The following is a 22228-nucleotide window of genomic DNA, read 5'->3' as shown; positions in this document are numbered from 1 at the left end:
TAATTGTTCTAAGAATCGCTGAAACAGAGCAGGGGCACTGGCAACCCCAAATGGCAATTGTTTGTATTGATAGAGGTCAAAAGGTGTGTTAAGGACCAGAAACTGCTGGGAAGCAGTGTCGAAAGGAAGTTGATGATAAGCTTCTGACAGGTCAAGTTTAGAAAAATACTGGCCTCCAGCAAGTTTAGTGAACAATTCTTCAGGTCAAGGCATAGGGTAAGTGTCAATAAGGCATTGAGCATTTACAGTGGCTTTGAAATCACCACAGAGACGAATATCACCATTTGGCTTAGCAACAACAACGACAGGAGAGGACCTCTCACTGGAAGTGACAGGAAGCAAGACCCCTGAAGCAGTGAGACGATCCAGCTCCCATTTGACCTGATCATGAAGGGCCATACGAATGGGCCAAGCCCGAAAAAACTTAGGCCGAGCAGTGGATTTGAGCATGATATGAGCTTCAAAGTCATTTGCACGGCCTAAACCAGGAGCAAAAAGTGACGAAAATGTCGTCGACAAGGAATCCAATTGAGCATAAGAAATAGCATCAGAGACAATATTGACAGAGTCATCTATGGAGAACCCAAAAACGCGAAAGGCATCGAAACCAAAAAGATTCTCCGCATTACTATGGTCAACCACAAATATGGGAACAGTGTGAATGACAGATTTGTAAGATACCTCAGCATCAAATTGTCCCAAGAGAGAAATCTTCTGTTTATCGTAAGTCCGTAATTGCCTAGTGACAGGTGACAGGATTGGAGAACCCAACTGAAGATACATCTGAGAATTGATGAAAGTGGCAGCAGAACCAGTATCCACCTGCATGCAAACATCTCGACCAAGTATTTGGACAGTGAGGAATAACTTCCCTGAAAGGGAAGAAGTACAATTGACTTACAACACAGAAGCAGAACCAGTGTCATGTTCATAAACATCATGTATGTTGTCAGATTTGCAAACGGATGACACATGACCCTTTTTTTTGCATTTGTGACACACGGCCCAACGTTGTGGACAATCTTCTCATGAATGTTTCGTAAAACACCGCGGACACGAAGGAAGTTGCCGTGGGTTTTACTGCAGTTTCTTAGAGGTTTGTTTACGGTTAGGCCGAGGATGCACTTGGGAGCGTGCTGTGGCCACGTCAGCCGGCGGGCACACGCCACACGCTTCGTCAACATCGCACAGAGGTTGTATTTCCGCGACATCGCCCCATGCCTCTATTTGCGCTCCAGCAGCGCAAGAAATTTCAAAAGACTGAGCGATGGATAGGACTTCATCTAGAGTCGGATTTGGCAACTGAAGAGCACATTGACTAACTTCTTTGTTGGGCACCGATTGGATTATAGCATCCCGTACCATAGAATTGGCATAGGATTCTTTGTGAACTTCAGTAACAAATTGACTCTTTCTACTGAGGCCGTGAAGTTCAGCAGCCCAAGCGCGATAGGATTGATTTCGGTTGTTTTTGACAAGATAAAAGGCAACACGAGAGGCTACCACATGCGTTTGCTTTTGAAAATAGACGGACAGAAGTGTGCACATTTCAGCAAAGAACAAAGACGCAGGATCTTTCAAAGGAGCCAATTGCGACAACAACCGATACATTTGAGGTGAAATCCATGAAAGGAACAGAGACTTATATGTTTGTTCGTCCATGACATGAAATGCCAAGAAGTGCTGTTGAAGACGTTTTTTGTAATCAGACCAGTCTTCTGCTGTCTCGTCATCAGGAGGAAAAGGAGGTAGAGACAACGACGAGAGACGCCCCGCATTTGATGCCGCGACGAAATCATGAATCGCATTTGTGAGAAGAGTTTGCTGTTCTATGAGACCTTGCAATAGTTGCTCTAAAGTAGCCATGGAAACATGTGGGTCAACTATAGAAAAGAAAAATCACTACCTCATTACAAATTGTTATAACTTCAAGTTGAACAAATATATTTCAAGGAAGACGCAATACATGAAAGTCACAGGTCAAGTAAACAGAGTAAGACATGCGTACACTTTAACACTCAAATCATAACTGAGTCCGAGTCTAGCAACCGCTCTGGCTGGCTGGCCGCTTAGGTGGCACTGCTGCTGCATGGCTGGCAGACAGCACTGCACGTAGAGAACGCGCGTAACTGCGCGGCGGCAGTTTGAAAGATCGGCGAGTCACAACAGCTTCACTCAACATGTCTACATCAGATTCCACAATTATCACAGGAGCAGTAAAGGTATATCTATATCACTCTAAAATCTTGAAAGCATTACAAGATTAAAATAAAAGAATGTAAAAGCTACTCAGTACTGTACACTTGGACTGCAGTAGTTACACATCAATGATGTAGAATGCACACAAGTGAAATTCAAGATTATTAATAACAAAATTGTTTGAGACAGTTCCAATCTGCGAGCAATTTGTAACAGACAAAGTTATGATAAAGTTTTTCAGTCTTACATTTCATGCACAAAATCCATAAAAAACACATCACTAACATTTGAAAATTGTTGTACTTTCAACATTGCAGCACTGACAGCAATCGTGGTAATCTAATATATAAGAAACTATCAGCCTCAATTGCAGTAATGAAACCAATCTTTACCTAGGTTTCAGCCCAAATGATTGAGCCTTCTTCAGAAGATATACCTGTATCTATAATTTGTCTAAGAGGGCATGGTCTAGAAATAAAACTAAAACAGCCTGAATAGGCGTAGTCACATTTTAAAAATGCAGTACATAAGTACTAAGTCAACACCAAGTTAAGTGGCATGGACTCGACTAACATCTTAAGTAGTGCTGGAGCGAATTGTCACCATGAGTCCTGCAGGGCTGTCCATAAATCCATAAGAGTATGAGGGGGTTGGAGATTTCTTCTGAACAGCATGTTGCACGGCATCCCTGATATGCTCAATAATGTTTGGTGGCCAGCAGAAGTGTTTAAACTCTGAAGAGTGTTTCTGGAGCAACTCTGTAGCAATTTGGGACATGTGAGACATCATATTATCACGTTGGAATTTCCCAAGACTGTTGGACATGAATGGATGGAGGTGATCAGGCAGGATACTTACGCATGTGTCACCTGTCAGAGTCATATCTAGAAGTATCAAGGGACCCATAGCACTCCAACTGCACACATCCCACACAATTACAGAGCCTCCATCAGCTTGAACATTCCCCTACTGACATGCAGGGTACATGGATTCATGAGGTTGTCTCCATACCCGTACACGTGCATCTGCTCAATACAATTTGAAACGAGACTCGTCCAACCAGGCAACATGTTTCCAGTCATCAACAGTCTAATCCCAGTGTTAACAGGCCCTGGTGAGGCATAAAGCTTTGTGTTGCACCGTCATCAAGGGTACATGAGTGGGCCTTCGGCTCTGAAAGCTGATATCGATGATATTTCGTTGAATGGTTCACATGCTGACACTTGTTGATGGCCCAGCATTGAAATCTGCAGCAATTTGCGGAAGGATTGCACTTCTATCACGATGAAATATTCTCTTCAGTTGTTTCTGGTCCCATTCTTGCAGGACCTTTTTTCAGTCGCAGCAATGTTGGAAATTTGATGTTTTACTGGATTTCTGATATTCATGGTACACTTGTGAAATGGTCATATGGAAAAATCCCCACTTCATTGCTACCTCGAAGACACCATGTCCCATCGCTCATGCACTGACTATAATGTCACGTTCAAACTCACTTAAATCCTCATAACCTGCCAACGTGGCAGCGGTAACTGATCTAACAACTGCGCCACATACTTGTTGTCCTTTACAGGCATTGCTGACCACAGTACCATATCCTGCCTGATAACATATCTCTATATTTGATTATGCATGCCTATACCAGTTTCTTTGGGGTTTCAGTGTACGTTTAAAATGTAGCTCAGTACACATGTGTTAACAAAAATGTCAAGCTGACAGAAAGAAATCACATGGCAGGGAAGACAATTAGTGTGACTTCACTAAAAGTATAGTAGAAGAGTTCTGCAGGGTATGGGGAGAGGGGAGGTAGAGTGGTATTGCAGGAGGGGGTCAATAGGAAAAGAGGAGAGGTAAGGCATATGAATGGATTTGGAGAGAGTGGAGGGTGGTTTACCCAGGAATCGCTTACATGTGCACACCTGCCAAAATGACCTCGAAGAATTTAATGCACAGCTGGTGGCATGTACCAGATTCATAGCACTGGCAATGCATAAGACAGAGCATGACAATCTTACTTAACAGAAGATCAAACTCTGTTAATAATTAGCACAGACTGACACCAATTTTGTATATGAGTTAAAGGATCTTGATTTTTGTACAATAAAGAATCAAACACTGACATCAGTTCACACATGTGTACTCGAAAAAAAATGACAAAGAATAATGGGTTCAAGGGGAAACACATATTATAAAAGTGTAGTTCCCTGTGGCGATCACAGATTTTGTTTGGATTTGTAACATCGAAACGGTATGAGATAATGAATCTCTATTTTGAATGCCATCGAACACAAGGTTCCAGAACATTGGTCAGTTATGTTAAGAATTTGCTGCCTGCATGGAAGTTGCAAGTGTCATACCAAGAAGACAAAAATTTAGGTACAAAGGAAAGCAGGGTGTACAAAGAATATAGCAGCTCAGAACTGACATGAAATTACAGTAGTTAAAGCAAGAGTGTGGGGACAGATTCTCTCTCTCTCTCTCTCTCTCTCTCTCCCTCTCTCTCTCTCTCTCTCTCTCTCTCTCTCTCTCTCTCTCTCTCACACACACACACACACACACACACACCTACTACATTGTGCCGGCTAAATATACAATGCTGGGATTACACTTCAGCAGGTGGACTATGATGGGTTAGTTTAGTATGGGGTGGTGTGTGTAGGTGGGTAGAGGAGGATAGAGGCAAGAGGCAGGAAGAGGGGGTGGGTGTGGGTAACTAGTGGCTTGGAGGGAGGCAGCAAGTTCACTGGGTAGAGATGCAAGGGGAAGGGGTGGCAGTACATGGGCTAATGCGTCTTGCATGATCCCTGTGGCAAGGGGCAAAGGGATGGACCATGATGTTATTTAGGAGACCACTTTAGGAGAATCTAAAAGAATTTTGGGTGTGATTTCTTGCATTTCCAGACACGATGACAGATAATCAAAGTCTTGGCGAAAGGTATGGTTCAGTTGTTTCAGTCCACGGTCATATTGACTGACAAGGGAGCACTTTTTTGTTGCTGATTCTTCGGGGTGGTGGGAGGATTAGGGGTGTGTTAGGATATGGCAAGGGAAATCTGTTTTCAGACTATGCATGGGGTTTAGTGACACCCCTGTGAAGGCCTCATGAGACCTTCAGCATACTGGCCATGGGAATTCCTGCCACTGCCCATCCACGAGTGGTCAAATTAAGCAAGTTGAAGAGAATGTGTTGAGGTTGTGGGAGGAATGAAATGGGATGTTTTGGCCCTGAACCTAGATCATGAAGATACTATCAATGACTCTGAACCAGACAAAGGTTTGGGATTTTGGGAAGCTAAGAAGGTTTTCTCTACATGGCTCATAAAAAAGGTGAACTAGGAGGGTGCCTTGTAGGTGCCCATAGTTGTGTCATAGATTTGTCAGATTTATTTATATACCTTTCTCTCAAAGGAGAGGTAGTTGTGTTTTAGGCTACAGTCGGTAAGATGTATGAGGAATAACATATTTGGTTTGAAGGATGAAAGACTTTGGGAGAGGTAGTTTTCGATAGTGACAAGGCTATGGCATAAAGAATGTTGGTAATATACACAGTGATCCAGGAGGTAAAGGAATGGGGATAGTGGAGAGTGGGTGATGGAACCACATACAACGGTGAACCCAGGATTGTTGGATTTGTGGATTTTGGAGACCATGTAGAGTAGATATGCAGGGAGTTGTTGGGATGAAGAGGAAGGTGGACTCAGGTTAGAGGTTCTGGGAAGGGCCTAATGCTTTCAGTGGGAATTGGAGGTTATGTTAGACATCTGGGATGGGATCATTCTGGCAGACCTTGTAGGCATGTGAGTATATGAGTCACAGAGTTGGTGGAGACCTTCTGTTGGATAGTCACTGTGACTCAACACAACAGACGTGGAGCCTTTTCCTGCAGGGAGAATGATTAGATCAGGATCTGTTTTGAGGTTGTGTATGATTGTCCTTTTTTCTGCTGAAAGGTTAGTGTTAGTAGTAAGGGACCTGGGGAAGGATGGTGAGGCCAAGTTGGAGGTAAAGAATTCCCAGAAGGTGGCCTGGGATAGTTAGGTGGTAGGGGCAGGATCACATTGGCTCATGTTATGAACTGGGACAGGCAAGGTTCAGTTCTGGGATTATATTGGCTTTAACTGGAGGGATTAGTAGCAAAGAAGTGTTTCCACTGCAGGGATCAGGAGAAGGAGAGTACATCTTTAGCAAATCCAACACAGTTAAACTTGGGTCTGCAGCTGAAACTGAGAACTCGGGAGAGAACTGAAATTTCTGTGGGATCGACATCTTTCATGGAAAGGTTAACAACAGTGTTTTCAGTTTTTTTTTTAGGTTTTGGATGTCGCGGAGTGTTGGAGGGGTGAGGGGGAGGGGGGGGGGGGGGATGTTGGACAAAGTGGTAAATTGAGGTGGTCAGCTAGGAAAGAGTCTGTGTGCTATGCTATCAGGGGGTGATGAGATGGTTGCCTGTGTGTAGGGTGGGGTAGGGTAGGGTAGGTGCTGATGGATAGTGGTGCTCAGGAGCAGGTGTAGGGTGTCAATAGGTTGGACAGTTTATGGAAGTGGGTCTGGAATGCTCTTTCAGGTGTTGGAGGGAAAGAGTTTCTATTTTGGAGAGCTGGTGTATCTAATGCTGTCATATCTCTGTGGGATCTCATCAGGACACTCTGAGATCAAGGTATAGAAATGAAGTAAAAAAACTATTTAATATAATTACTTTTTATTTAGAATGCAGTTACATGGAATTTGTTGTGGCAGAAGTTGTTGGTACACCATATTTTTTGGAAGATTTCACCTGTTTCAGCAAGCCTTTTTTTCCCTTTTACTTACTTATAAACTCCATATGCGTCAGCTTGTAGTTAAGCTGGCACTGTAAGAGTGATTCCACAGTCCCTTGTAGCTGTAAATTTCTTTCATCAGTCTACTTGAACAACAGCAAAAATCTTCTTTCCATAGTGGCATTGTGTGTTTGAACAGAAACCAAATATTTGCCTAATTTTAGTAGTTGATTTTTGCAGTTGAGATTTTTCAGTTTCCTTAAGAAAGTAAAGCCACCTTTCTTCCATAGAATGTTTGGACTTCCATTTTTCTGAGTCATGCTTAGTTTCTAAAAAGCTCCTCAGATGCATATCTTTCTGAAAACAATTGTCACCTGAAATCTTCACACCATTTTTAGTCAGGAATTTAATAGTGTTTCCAATCATCATACAATCTGGGGTAGTGTCATCCAATCAAATACTTGATATTTATTAAAAGAAATAGGTCATTTCTCTAAGTAATCAAATATTATGCTATAGAAAGCCATTACCTCATCCTCAAATTTCATAATTAAATCAATTGTTTTTTGATTGGATTCTCATTCTTTAATTTGTTCAAATTCATCTTCGTTTGCATGCCAATAAAATGGGCAGTCTTTCTTTCAAACAGAGCCACGTTTGACTGCAGAAATATGAAGTAAATTTCCCTGACTGGACTACTGAAAATATCTGAAATTATTTTAGATGGCCTGTCTTTGGTATAAAAAAATGTTTCAATGAAATCCAAAGCTTAAGAATTCTCTCAACTGCAGGCTTTAATGACAACAATTTTGTTTTTAAGTGAGAAAGAAGGGTCAGGTGACTAACAGCAGTGTGAAATCAGAATTCTTTCAGTTTCTCTGCCCTTATCTTGTATACTGAAAAATAATTAAATATTTTCATGACGACTATTTCAGATTAGATTAGATTAGATTAGATTTACTTTCATTCCAATTGATCCATAGTGAGGAGGTCCTCCAGGATGTGGAACATGTCAGAAAAACAACAATACATGAAAAATATTTACAACTAAAACAAATAAGCTAATGTACCATTCCACAGGTCCCAAGTGGAATGATCGTCATTTTTTAATGAACACTATATGAAAGTCATTTTACAAATACTAATGCACTGAATTTAAAATAAAAAAGTTTTTTATTTATTTATACGGTAATAAACATGTAATATAACTACTATAATACTTATTTACAATGAACACATTACTGCACTGAAATTGCGCAGAAGTTATATTGTACTTATATATATATATATATATATATGGTTATAATAGAGGGAAACATTCCACGTAGGAAATATATATCTAAAAACAAAGATGATGTGACTTACCAAATGAAAGTGCTGGCAGGTCGACAGACACACAAACAAACACAAACATACACGCAAAATTCAAGCTTTCGCAACAAACTGTTGCCTCATCAGGAAAGAGCGAAGGAGAGGGAAAGACGAAAGGAAGTGGGTTTTAAGGGAGAGGGTAAGGAGTCATTCCAATCCCGGGAGCGGAAAGACTTACTTTAGGGGGAAAAAAGGACGGGTATACACTCGCACACACACACATATCCATCCACACATATACAGACACAAGCAGACATATTTAAAGACAAAGCTTTGTCTTTAAATATGATTTCAATATAATAGAGGGAAACATTCCACGTGGGAAAAAATATATATAAAAACAAAGATGAGGTGACTTACCAAACGAAAGCGCTGGCAGGTCGATAGACACACAAACAAACACAAACATACACACAAAATTCTAGCTTTCGCAACCAACGGTTGCCTTATCAGGAAAGAGGGAAGGAGAGGGAAAGACGAAAGGATGTGAGTTTTAAAGGAGAGGGTAAGGAGTCATTCCAATCCCGGGAGCGGAAAGACTTACCTTAGGGGGAAAAAAGGACAGGTATACACTCGCACACACACACACATATCCATCCACACATACAGACACAAGCAGACAGATTTAAAGACATATATATGTATATAATAGAGGGAAACATTCCACGTGGGAAAAATATATCTAAAAACAAAGATGATGTGACTTACCAAACAAAAGCGCTGGCAGGTCGATAGACACACAAACAAACACAAACATACACACAAAATTCTAGCTTTCGCAACCAACGGTTCCTTCATCAGGAAAGAGGGAAGGAAAGACGAAAGGATGTGGGTTTTAAGGGAGAGGGTAAGGAGTCATCCCAATCCTGGGAGCGGAAAGAGGTGGAAGGTAAGTCATTCCGCTCCCGGGATTGGGATGACTCCTTACCCTCTCCCTTAAAACCCACATCCTTTCATCTTTCCTTCCCTCTTTCCTGACGAAGCAACCGTTGGTTGGGAAAGCTAGAATTTTGTGTGTATGTTTGTGTTTGTTTGTGTGTCTATCGACCTGCCAGCACTTTCGTTTGGTAAGTCACATCATCTTTGTTTTATATATATACAAATCAGTTGGTTTTACTGAGAAATTCATCAATGGAGTAGAAGTAGTTGGCCACCAATAAATCCTTTAGGCTTCTCTTAAACTGAATTTCATTGGTTGTTAAGCTTTTTATGGCTGCTGGCAAGTTATTGAAAATGTGTGTTCCTGAATAATGCACACCTTTTTGTACACGACTAAGTGACTTTAAATCCTTGTGAAGATTATTCTTATTTCTAGTATTGATACCATGAATTGAGCTGTTGGTTTGAAAAAGTGATATATTTTTAATGACAAATTTCATTAAGGAATAATATATTGGGAAGCAGTAGTTAGTATCCCTAGTTCCCTAAACAGGCTTCTGCAGGATGTTCTTGAGTTCACACCACATATAACTCTTATTGCACGAATTTGTGCCCAGAAAACTTTAGCTTGGCTTGATGAATTACCCCAAAAAATAATCCCATATGACATTATGGAATGAAAGAAAGCATAGTATGCCAGCTTTTTCATTTTTATATTCCCTATGTCTGTCAAAATTCACATTGCAAACAGAGATTTGTTAAGACACTTCAGCAGTTCTGTGTTCAATATCAACAGTTAAGACCCCAGCAGTATATTATGTAGTATTGTGGAGAATATGGGCAGGGAATCCTATTCCTTCTACATTTTCCCCACTTCTTCTTAAATTTGGTGAAACACATTCTGCTGGCTGTGTCAATGAAGCCCTCTGAAGTTGGTATTGGTATTATCTCCACAAAAAGAGATTAATTTATCTAATGGAATTTGCAGTTGTGTTAAAGTGTCTAGACAAAACTTTGCATTTGTCTCCAGTGTTTCGTTATTCAGCGAATCAAACTTCAGCAGCTTCTACTGATTCCATCAGTTTCACTAAAGTGCTAAACAACTAAAGGAAACATCTTTCCAGCCTTGTAGTTTGAGGCAAGAGTGCCAATGCCATAAAATGAAACTTTTTGCAATTGTTTTATGCATTCAGACAGAGACTGTGGTGTGAGAATATTTTTAACACTCACTGTAGCTTTGATACTCACTGTAGACTGCTTTGCAGTGACTTTGGAGACAGGATACAGTGCAAAATTCAGTTTTACAGTACAGTCAGGAGAACAGAAGGATTGATGATGCTCAACAACTTTATAAGCCGTTGTTAGTTCTGCAGGAGCAATGAGTAATTCTTCCTGAGTATCTCCTTTAATCATGAATGTAGAAATAGACTTTGATGTCGATGCTATTGTGAGTCTATTTGTTTGATTCTTCATAGAAATTTGATGCCTCACATCTGCCTTACCCCTGCAAGTTACTGAGGTGAAACAGCTACAAATCTCACACAATGCTTCCTGATCCATATGTCTTTCTTGAGAGAGGACCACTCTTTTGTGCAGTCATCCAAACACTGACACTTCCTCTTTCCATCCTTAGCCATTTTCGTAAGTATGATTGGATAAGTTTATTAGACAGTAAATGGTCAACAATAGCACTTTAGTCATTAAAGTACATGTCACCATGCACTTTGTTGGCTATATACCTGCAGTAAACACTTCAAACATTGCTAACTTGCACTCAGTGTTTGTATAATGTTTAGAAAGAATTGTCTCTTCACATCACTATTCAAATGGGAATTGCCCGATTCTTCCACTTGGCACTGCTTAAATAGTTCCAGCCCCATACTACTGGACAGGTCTGGTATTTTCTCAAATGATGGCACAAGACTAGAAGGTGCTTGCATCATCAATATAGGATACACAACATGCAACACCATCTGTGGGACAACCTTGTCAGCATAACCTCGATGACATAAATAAAACTAGCCGAAGATGCATTTACATATTGCATGAACAGATGGCATTACTTCAGTGCTTAAGCCAAGATCACAACAGTATTTTGCAAAATTGGGACAAAAATGGGTCTTGCTGAGATATTGGGACAAGAAGGTCCATAATGGTGATGATCCCGATATATCAGGATGGATGGCAACCCTAGGTGTATCTAATCAGGATTGCACAATAACAATATATTGCAGAGGCAGAAGAGGTGGCTCTGGGGTGACTGTGCCATGTAGATGTGTTTCAGCTGTACCAGGTTTGTGAGAGGTATGGATAGGAGGAACCTGAGAAGATGACGGTCACTGTGAAAGTAAGGATGAGGTCTAGAATGCTGGTGGTAACTGCAGGCATTATGAGACATATGAAATGTATTTGCGGTTGTGAATATGAACTACCATCAGCTGTGTAATGGGCTGATGACAATGAAAATTGGTGGTGGATTGGGACTCAAACCCAGATTTTCTGCTTATTGTGATTGGTTGCTTTACCATGCAGCTATCTGAGCACGACTCATGGCCTGACCCAAGCTTCCATATGTCATCAGCCATACATCTACAACCTGCACTCACACATCCATTATGGTTATTACCGTACAGGGGAACATACGCAATGGATTTACAAGCACAGGTTGTAGACACATGTGGAAGTTTGGCTCTTGCTGTGAGTTGCACTCACATAGCCAAATGGTAAGGCGACCGCTCACGATAAATGGGAAATCTGGGTCTGAGTCCTCATCAGGCACAAATTTACATTGTCATCATTCCATTATACAGCTGGCGGTAGTCAATATTCACAACTGTGAATACATTTCAAGGAATTTTTATTTTTATGGTTGGATCATTGGGAAAGGGGAGGGGGTAGGAGAAGGGAAATATTCCATGGCTTAGGCAGCACTTAAGGAAAGGATGTGGGTCAGGGGTTTGGTTATGAAGAGGGATGGAGCAGGTACCCATTTGGGTTAGGTTAGTGCTAGGAAAATGTGAAATGACATGGGAAACGGATGAATGAAGGCATTAAGTGATAGTACAGGGAACTGGTTAACAAAGCACAAGCTTGAGGACAGGAAAGGATGGAAGAAATTGTGCTGAGAGTAGTAGGATAGTTCTTTGACATGAGGATATTTGAACATGTGTAAGTTGTCACACAAGGCAAAGAAAAATGAAGACCCAATATTCTGACAGGAGCAATGCATTAGGAGGGGCAGTGGATTTGGAGATGAGATGAAGTGGTTAGTTGCTGTGAGAGTATTTTTTTGTGCTCTTACTGAAAGAATTTATGCTCTTGTTGACCAACATTTCCACATGCCTGCCAGAAACCTGGCCTCCCACAACAAAATACTAATTATTTCTTTCACAGGTTCCCCACCATCCCCAGCTCTTTACCTTCTGGATTTCTACTCATCACCTCTCTAGATACCTGCACCCATCATGCCTCTGACCTTCCCACTGTTGAGCACTACATCTCCCAACATTCTTCAGATCCTAAACCCACTACCTGATTCCTCATATTTTTTACCTACTATATTCTGACACATAATTACTTCTCCTATTAGGGGAGGGCACACAAACAAACCTGTAGTACAGCCATAGGCACCTGCTTGGCACCATTCTAATTTCACCTTTTTATGGGCTATCTACAAGCAATGTTCCTAGCATACAAAACCTGTTGCCTGGTTCAGAATCATTGACACTGTCTTCATGATCTGGACTCAGTGACAAGACACCCTGCCCTCAATCCTGCACAGCCTCAACACCTTCTGTCCCAACTGCTTCATGTGGCCCTCAGACTAACATGTCACCTTTCTCAGTGTTGATCTCCACTTCTCTGATGGTGCCATCTACACCTCTGTCCATAATAAACCCACTAAACATGTGCATTTTGATAGATCCACCAACCACCTGGATTTTGACAGCTCTCATCCCTTCCACAACAAAAAATCACTCCCAGTATCTGCAGTGGCAGTGGCTTGCCCAGTATGCTGAAGGTCACTAGCCCTCAAACTTAGTTCAAAAACTGTTTTCCATTGTCATATTCCCCCCCCCCCCCCCAAATCCTCCCACCAAGAATCAGCTACTGGTCGCACACTTTTACTTGGCCCATGAGCGAATGGAGGATGCTAGGATTGGAAGCTTGCAAACAGTGCATAGTGCATTGGCTGCTGAAGGAGGCCCACTTCCTCCTCCCAGAGCAGCCAGCTTACAGACTATAAAAGGAATGAAAGTGTAGTTAGTTAAAGTGTCACAGTAGTTGATGGCGAGTCTCTACAAAGACCAGGTACAGCCTCTTTCTGTAAATAATATTAACACAGCATGTGGATCAACACTATATTCACAACCATTGCTTACCATTAAGTTGCACAATACTATTATGAAGCTAATGTTGGCAGCGACTGTAAACATTCTGAAGCGGCAAAAAGTCAGCTGTTTTCCACTGAGTACTGAGATGCCAAGTAATGGTGTGTAAACAGTACAAAGGAGCACCCCACTCATCACCTGATACCACCTGCGAACAACTGAACTATATCCTTTTGAAGGCTTTGCTTGTTATCATCATGCCCAGAAATGGGTGACATCCTATCCAAGATCCTTGCCACATGGATCATATCCCTGTGGAAGCCCCAGATGCAAGGCCTGCCCACTCCACCCACCCAGCACTTCCTAGTCCAGTCCTGTTACAGGCTTATCTTACAACATCAGAGGCAGGGCCACCTGTGAAAGCAACCATGTCATATTCCAACTCTACTATAATGACTGCACAGCTTTTTATGTAGATACGCAACCAACCAGCTGTTCACCAGAATGAATGGCCACTGCTACACTGTGACCAAGAACAAAGTTGACCACCAAGTAGCATAACATGCTGTTAAGCACAACATGGTAGACTTCTATGGCTACTACACAACGAGGGCCATCTGAATCCTTCCCTCCACCACCAGCTTTTCTGAACTACACAGATGGGAGTTATCCATGTAACACATTGTTTGCTCCCCTAATCCTCCTAGCCCCAATTTCCATTAATCCACTGCCTCCACAACCTTCAGCCAACAGTTCCTCTTACTCTGCTCTATCACACCATCCCAATCTGCATCTTCGCATAACCTACATTGTGTGCCACACTGCACCAGTTCTGGCACTTGTGCATCACATGTGACACCCATGCACCTGCCACCCCTCCCTCCTGCAAACCTACTGCATTCCTCTGAGCCACTAGCTACCTATCCCTATCTCCTCTTCTTGGCTCCCATCTCTCTCTCCATCCAAAATGACAAACCCCAACTCAACCTGTCCAGCCAGCAAAGCAGTTACACATATTTGTGTGTGTGTGTGTGTGTGTGTGTGTGTGTGTGTGTGTGTGTGTGTGTGTGCGTGCATGAAAAGTTGGGGGGGAGGGGGGGCAGGGGGCAGCGGCAGCACATGCACGTGAAGTTTTCTTCCTCTTTTGCGTGTTCCTATTGTCAATTTAACAGCTCTGCAATTCGATGAGTAGACCCTCTTTAGTCCTAAATTATTTACATTCTGCCAGAAATTTTGTGACATCTTTAACTCTTATCATTTATGCTTCGAAAGAAAAGAATGGAAATAAATGCTTCCAAACAGGAAGTAAACTTAGCTCACCTGCACAGCAGTGCAACATTAGTTACCAAGGATTAACTAAAAATTTGGGTTATAATGGAGCATTGAAAATAAAAAGTTAACAGAACAGATATCATATAGAGAGTGGCTGGCTTGGCAACAAAGCTTAATGATCACAATTTGAAATCATAAGATGCAGATTTGACCCATTCCTTCAAATCCCAAGAATACATAAAAACTGGAAAGAACATCCACAGCATGGCTTTTTCAACAGAAATACAGTTCTGAAATTAAAATGCTGCAGCATGACTGTATAATGTAAATTGCTTAATGTACAGAGCGAGCCAAAAGTCCATTAACATTTGAAAATTCAATACCTAATGGAATAAAGTAACAGAGAGAGATAAAAATTTATGCACATAGGGTTTTATTGAAAACAAAAAAAGAGCACAAACTGACCAATAGATGATGCATCATATGATACAAAAAGAATAATTAGCATAACAAATGATTTTTAGCAAAGATGATGTTCTTTATAGCACATGCTGAACATGTCAGCCATCGTTCATCAACAACACCTGTAGTTGAGAGACAATGTTGTGAACAGTACTGTAAGGCATATCAGTAGGTATGGTGAGAAACTGCTTTCAGATGTTGAATTTTAGTACCTGTAATGAGGTAAGATGATCATGGTAGACTTGCAGTCAGGTAATCCACAACCATTATTCACATGGACTGAAGTCTGGGTGCCTGGGAGGCCAAGCATGATGGCAAGGGTGGTTCAGCACATAATCATCACCAAATGATGTGTGGGGTGGAGCACCATCCTGCATAAAAGTCATAACTTTCAGCAGGTGTTTATCAACCAGGCTATGGATGATGCGATTCTGTAATATACTGGTGTACCTTGCACCCATCACAATGACAGTTTGAGAAGCAGCACCCCACATTTCCTTGAAGAAAAAGGTCTGCTCATGATTGATGCGGTAAATCCATACCACATGTTGACTTTTTCATCATGCAATGCAGTTTCCATAACAGTTCCAAGATTTTCAGTAGCCCAAATTCTGCATTTGTGGATGTTCTTATCCAGTGTCACTGATGTGTTGCTGTCCAGCACCATCTGTTGGCTGGTTTTTGCACTCATTTTTGGTTTCAATAAAACCCCTTGTTACTTCAGGCATGTGTGTCAAGTTTTACCTTTCTACCAACATTACTCTGTGAATTAGAGCATTTTCAAGTGTTAACAGACTTTTGGGTCAGCCTGCATGAGAATGGTAAGGACCTGCACGATAAATGACGGTGGGCACCTTAGAACACCTAAAAGTCTGCATTCTTGCTGGTGTATATAGAGTCTTAGCTAGAGAAAAACAACAACTCAGAACACATGTAGTTCATTTTCACAACCTCCCCATACTTCTGATACTGTATCTCAGAAAAAAAGAGTTCATTTTCACCAACATCATTAATGTTTACAGTCACTTGCAATCTATACACAATGTAAAAGGCAGGTAAGTTAGATATACATATGGGAAATCCTTCTCACAATGTTAAAACAAAATTAACTAAGAAAAAACCTCTGGATAGAAACAAAATATCTCAATTCAAAATCAAAATTTTAACACCATCATCAATCTTACTGCAACATCATTAGAAATAAATTCAACACAGTAAATGTAAGTTCATAAGGTGAGTTTCCTTATACTGCAGACAATCCTTGAAACTAAGTGCAGTGAAATGGTTAGATGCATCACTCAGTATAAGCATCATGACCAGAATAATTATTCAGACATACTGAAAAATTGTTATTTATCCTGGAACTCACTATCCAAGCACCCTCATTTTATCTGTATCTTTTAATGCTTGTGCATTTTGTAATACGTCACTAACTTTACTTAATACCTGACTAACATTGGCTGCCCTCTGAGGGAGGGGGAGGGGGGTAACAGCAGAAAATAGGCATATCTCAAAATTAATTATCATATTTACCATTACAGCCCTCCCTCACTTCACATTAATACTCCCAGCACACCTCATATTCACATAATACTCCACTTACAAAAAGGGTACTTGAAGCCAAGTTAATCTCTCCTAAAACCCATAAGCAATAGTGCCTTTATCTTCACATTAGTCATCACCATAAGTTTACTTTACTCTTACTTACTTTCAATGTGCTGGGTTAGTGTGCAGTGGATCTGTTCATTTATAACCTCTTGGAAACATTGTCAGTATAAAAGGTGTTGTTGAGTTTAAAAAGTGAGTTTATGTAATCTGCTAGTTGTATTTCCACAGTTTTATTGATCACAGAATCCCTACAGGATGAGGCTGTGTCTAATATTTTAAATGTTTCCATCATCCATGGAATGGCCAGTGTATACAAAATGTTCAGTCACTGCAGTATTGTGAGACGTAGGGGATGGATGTGCTGTTGGTATGTGACACAATTTCCTTGTATAGCAACAAACAATGGAAAATCGAGGCTGGAATTACAAATTATGAAAAAGATAGGTTGCTACTCACCATGCAGAGATGTTGAGTAACAGACAGGCACAAAAGGTAGACGGCTATACATTTAAGATTAATGCTGAAAGGTCTTCTTCTAAAGTAGAAAACCATGCCATTACATAAAATTTTACAGGCACATTTGTATTTGATATATCTTAAATAGAAACATAACACTAAAAAAGACCAAGTTTCAAGGTTTGTTTTTAATATTTATTTTAGTTCTTTCATAGATTACAAATTATGCAATACAATGGCAAAAGTATAATTATTCTTCAAAATGCAAGATTAGTTCTTGAGCAATTTTGAACATAAATGGCTTTTCTATGGAAAAATTGAAATGCTTGACAGAACTTGTATTCAGCCAGATGACCCACAAAATGTTCTGTGCACAACAGTGAAATTTATAACCATGCTTGTGAGAAATATCCAGGTGCTGCAATTTAAGCTGTGTTCTTAGGACCACACCTAACCACAGCATTGGAAAAAAGCAGCAAAATATTTTTCAAGAACAATATTGTATGTGAAAGCTTAGCTTTTCTTTTAGCTATGTTTTATATACATTAATTTAAACTATTAAATTTTCCTATTTGTTTGTTCATGCTACTTAACAATGATGTTGCTATTGGCTGACTACATCATGTGTCCTATGCCCTGAATATCTGTTATCATCTCATGATTGGCTGACAAAAGCCAATGATTGGCTGACAAAAGCACATTGCAATCTTGACTTCAGTGCTTCGAAAGACATCATGCCATATTTGGTGGAATTCTTACGGCTGTAGTTAGTTGAATTCCTGTTTATACTTTCGTAACTAGAAAATATGCAGTATAAATCTTGCTGCCCATAGAGATCTTTCCAAAAGATCTTGTTTTTTGCTGTGTCTCATTTCCTAAAGTGCAGGAGAGTTCCATGATGGTGTATAAAACCCTCACAATTCAAAGGATTGATTAAGTTTTACAGCTCCGAGAGAAAGTAGATCATCAATTAACAAGGAAAAAATGTACTTTCACCAGGGGTATAGTATGATTCCACCCAGGAAAAAGTGTATTTTTAACTGAGAAATTCGTGAAAAACGCAAGAATTTTTTTGTCTTGTCTGTGTATGCACCCTGAATAACGAAATAAACCTTTCATAGTATCTCTCTGTTGGCACATACAAGTGTTATCCTACAGTAATGGCCCACTTCAAAGCATTAAAAAGCACAGTTGCACCAGATCCCCATCGATCACTTATTTGATTAGTAATTATCTCATAGATATCAGCTTCATCATGGGAGTGGACTGCTAGCTTGGAATCTAGGTTATTTTCTTGCTGGGATCGTGAATTTTTCCTCTGCTTAGCTTGCTGTTTATTTTATACGAGTGCTAGTTCTGCAAGGTTCGCAGGAGAGCTTCTGTTCAGTTTAGAAGGTAGGAGGCGAGGTACTGGCAGAAGTAAAGCTGTGAGGATGGGGCGTGAGTCGTGCTTGGGTAGCTCAGTTGGTAGAGCACTTGCCTGCGAAAGGCAAAGGTCCCGAGTTCGAGTCTCGGTCCGGCACACAGTTTTAATCTACCAGGAAGTTTCATATCAGCGCACACTCCGCTGCAGAGTGAAAGTCTCATTCTGGAAACATCCCCCAGCCTGTGTCTAAGCCATGTCTCCGCAATATACTTTCTTTCAGGAGTGCTAGTTCTCCAAGGTTTGCAGGAGAGCTTCTGTTCAGTTTGGAAGGTAGGGGGCGAGGTACTGGCAGAAGTAAAGCTGTGAGGATGGGGTGCGAGTCATGCTTGTGTAGCTCATTTGGTAGAGCACTTGCCTGCAAAAGGTAAAGTTCCCGAGTTTGAGTCTCGGTCCGGCACACAGTTTTAATCTGCCAGGAAGTTTAATATCAGCGCACACTCCACTGCAGAGTGAAAATCTCATTCTGGAATGTGTTCTGAGTTTGACAGAGCACTGAATGACCTAAGGTTGAACAAGTCACCAGGATTTGATGATATACATTCACAGTTACTGTAATCTGTGGGAAGTGTAGGAACTAGGGAGCTATTTAAGCTGGTGTCAAAAATCTATGAACTGAGTGACTTACCATCATATTTCTAAAGAAAGTAGAATGAAACATCAACGGCATTCTGGATGATCAGTTTAGTTTCAGGAGGGGAATACAAACTAGATAAGCAATTCTGATGTTGGGCTTAGTTATGAATTGCAGATTTGAGAATGCTTCCTAGCATATATGGACCTTCAAACTGACTTCAACAATGAGGGCAGTGTAAGGTGTCAATCCTATGAAGATTGGGATAGAGTAAAAAGACAGACAAATAATCTACAACATCTACAAAATCCAATTAGGAATAATAAAAGTGGAGGATCAAGAAACATAAGTTCACATTAAGAAGGCTGTAATGCAGGGTTGCACCACTGTTGTTCAATTTGAGCCATATAAGGAATAAAGTACGAGAAAGAAAATGTTGAAGAAGAAGAAACACTTTGGGCAAACAAACAATGTATGTTGTTACAGCAGGTCAAAGATGTTAATACTATGTACCATGTGTCACATTTCCCATGTCATATTCACATATAATTTAGATTTAGGTACTTTTATTTTTATTGTGTGTCTTGTAATGCCTTGTTTCTGATTTTTGTCTATACATGTAATACAAAATTTTAGATCCATTGGCATACTGGTGCAGTGAATACTGGTGGCAATTGCTGTGAAAGTGATAGGTACATGAATTGTTATTATACAAAAGGCAGTTACAGTCTTCAAATTGTAGATGACATAAACATAATAATATATGAAATATAAATGTATAACACCAATTAAGGATGGATGGAAACCAGAAGCACACCTTGGAATTAATAAATCTGCATGAATTGCAGCGTGTACATAGCTAGAAAGATTTGGATTTCCTCTTGAGACAGCATAATTACTTTCTAATTCTAGTTTATAATTTATTGGTTTCACAGGTTAGGTACTGACAACACACAGAATACACTGTTTCTTATGCAAGTTACCACTTCAGTTGGATGCTGTTCTTGGGACTTATCTGGCTTGGAAGTTCATCTCATGCCATTATTTAACATTGAATTTGTATGTCCTATCTGTATTAATATGTATTATAAGGACTGATTTATCATAAAGAACCTCATCAAAACATACCTTCATGATGAATGATGTTTTTAATGATAGTTTAACTTGCTTCATTATTTAAAGTTTTATTGCAGTAAATCTTGTGATACTGATTTCCGTACAGTGTGCAGTGTTCAATGAACAAAACATTTGTAAAAAAAAAAAAGTGACACTTGTTACTACTGAAAAAAAAAAAAAAGGTGACACTTGTTACTACTGGTTACCTTCTCTCCAGTGTATTATTACATTTAGTACAATGTGTAATAAAATTAATGACTATACTTCCACATGAAATAGACCAGTCTTCTAAAGCAGTTTTGATGTAAAGATATTGTCAAGTTATGATCCAAACAAATTGCACTATTCATTATTATGACTTGTCAGTGTACATAATGTCCGTTGTGTGTGCGTTCACAGTGTGCATAAAACATGTATAAAATTAGTATTAAAATGCACTGAAATAAAAATTATAATTTGAAAGTGTAATTTTTCTCCACTTCATTAAGAACATAATCTGCTAAAGAGAATTACATCCCATGCCAGTTTTCAATACTTTACAATGCAAGTTATAACATAATATAGAAATCTATACAACTAATCTACTGTTGAAAAGCACATATCACTTTAAAAGAAGTGTTTAAATAATCAAACAATGGAAAATCCAGGATGGAATGTAACAAGTGAGAGTGGTTTCAGTTGCCTAAGACAGCAGTAGCGTGTGTGAATTGCATTTGCGTGAATGTGTGTGCGTGTGCCTATGTGTGTCTATTGTTGGCAGAGGCCTTTCTGGACGAAATCTATAATTGTGAGAGTCTTTATGTTGTGCCTATCTTTGACTCAGGATCTCCACTAAAAAGTGTATAAATAATTTACTCTTACAATATTCACAACTGAATCTGCACACTCTCTACAATTTTTTTCTGCCCAAAAATTGAATCATCAACGTGGCATACTACCAGCAACATATATTCTAAAGGTATAACACCAATATTATGAAACATATTAAGGAGACATTAAGTTGCAGACAGGTACAACGAGTGCTATACATTTAAGCTTTTGGCCAAAAGGCTTTTTTTCTGAAATAGAAAACATACACACACAACTCACACACACGCGCACACACACACACACACACACACACACACACACACACACACACACACACACACACACACGTGACCACTGTGGCATGACTGTGGTCTGCAGCTGCACTTGATAGATGCAGCAATCTGGCATGGGTGGTGGGGTTAAGGAGGTGGCATGATGGCGGGAGGGGGAGAGATGAGTGTAGCAGCAAAGTAGGGGTGGGGGAAGTTATACTGCTGCCTGTGAGTGCATGCCGGGATGTGATGGGGACAGTGTATGGCTGCTTGGTACAGTTGGCAGATTTGGAGGAGGAGAGGAAGTAGGCAGAAACGGAGAGAAGTAAAGAAGGGAAAAGACTAATGGATGCATTGGCAGAACAAAAGGCTGTGTAGTGCTGGAGTGCAAGCAGTGATGGGGATAGGTAGGTAGAGGACAGGGACTAGTGAAGGTTGAGGTCAAGAGTTACGGGAATGTAGGATCTATTGCTGAGAGAGTTCCCACTTGCCCGAATTTGAATAGCTGGTGTTGATAGTAAGGCCAGATGGCACAGAACTTAAAGCAGTCATTGTGTTGGGCAGCATTTTTAGCAACTGGGTGGTTCTGCTGTTTCTTAGCCACAGTTTGTACGTGGCCACTCATGTGAACAGACAGCTTGCTAGTTGTCATGTCCACATAGAAAGCAGCACAATGGTTGCAGTTTGTTTGTAGATCA

General features: G+C 40.4%; 1 protein-coding gene across 1 annotated transcript in view; it reads left to right on the top strand.

Moving 5' to 3' along the window:
* Positions 1 to 20846, top strand: part of LOC126473766 (uncharacterized) — a 397370-nt gene extending 376524 nt beyond the window's left edge. Inside the window, exon 13 of the mRNA XM_050101025.1 lies at positions 20268 to 20846. The gene's annotated coding sequence lies outside the window, so the exon portion shown is untranslated. The remainder of the gene's footprint in view (positions 1 to 20267) is intronic.
* Positions 20847 to 22228: the final 1382 nt, after the last annotated feature.

This window comes from Schistocerca serialis, chromosome 4, assembly GCF_023864345.2.
Source record: "Schistocerca serialis cubense isolate TAMUIC-IGC-003099 chromosome 4, iqSchSeri2.2, whole genome shotgun sequence".
NCBI classification, from domain to species: Eukaryota; Metazoa; Arthropoda; class Insecta; order Orthoptera; family Acrididae; genus Schistocerca; species Schistocerca serialis.
This window is presented reverse-complemented; position numbering and strand designations above follow the sequence as displayed.